Source organism: Cryptotermes secundus, unplaced genomic scaffold (genome assembly GCF_002891405.2).
Source record: "Cryptotermes secundus unplaced genomic scaffold, Csec_1.0 scaffold22, whole genome shotgun sequence".
In the NCBI taxonomy this organism is placed as follows: domain Eukaryota; kingdom Metazoa; phylum Arthropoda; class Insecta; order Blattodea; family Kalotermitidae; genus Cryptotermes; species Cryptotermes secundus.
The window spans coordinates 4,357,069-4,358,138 of NW_019742961.1; positions in this window are offsets into that span (position 1 = coordinate 4,357,069).

The following is a 1,070-nucleotide window of genomic DNA, read 5'->3' on the forward strand; positions in this document are numbered from 1 at the left end:
ATGTACAGTAAGTACTACACGCTGTTCAAATGAACGCGGTGTTTGAACGCAAACATATATTTCTTCTGAGGCCACGCCATAGCTCAAGCGGTTAGTCGCTGGCTTCTCACCTCGACGGCCTGGGTTCAATCCAGAGTCTGGTCAAGTGGGATTTATGGTGGACAAAGTGGCGCTGGGGCGGGTTTTCTCCGAGTACTTCGGTTTCCCTTGCCAATTTTCATTCCACCAAATTCTGCATCATGATCACCCGGGGCAGGCTACAATAGGCCAATCAGTGGCCGCCGTGCCGAGTGGACCCAGTTGGACTCCACCCCACACCAAGCAAATTAAAAAAAAATATATTTTTCTTCTAGAGGAATGCAGGACAACCAAAACTTCAGCACCAATTCCAACTTCTGGAAATGGTCCGCATATCTGTCGGCTTAGAAGCCTATATAAAGATAATGCACCCATGGGGGAAGCGTGAACGGGGCACGTAATTTTGACCGATAATCCTGAAGAGAATAAACCACTAGGAGTAAATGGCTTCATTGGAAGTACATTATTAAAATTGATCTTAAACAAATAGTTTGTGAGGATGTGAATTTAATTAAAATATTTAAGGTAAGCTCCATTGGCGGGCTTTTGTGAACACGGTGATGAGGTTTTGGGATACGGAAAAATACAGATTATTTTCACCACCTGAGATACTATCACACTCTGAATAAGGACATTGCTACTTGTAATTAGATACATAGATAATGATTCACCAGGCTTTGAATTCGTCTGTAAACAGTAGTTACGTAGATAGAGCGTCAGCAGTTGGGCAAAGTGGCGCTGGGGCAGGTTTTCTCCGAGTACTTCGGTTTCCTCTGCAAATCTTCATTCCACCAATTGCTCCACAATCACCCTCGCCTATCAACTAGGGCTGGTACAATAGGCGAGAAGTGGCCGCAGTACAAGGGACTTAGTCCCACCCCACTAGCAATAAAACAATATATATATATATATACAGTAAAACTTGGTTATAGCAACATCGGTTTCTGCGACACCTTGTCTATTGCGTCAAATATTCAATGGTACGAACTAAT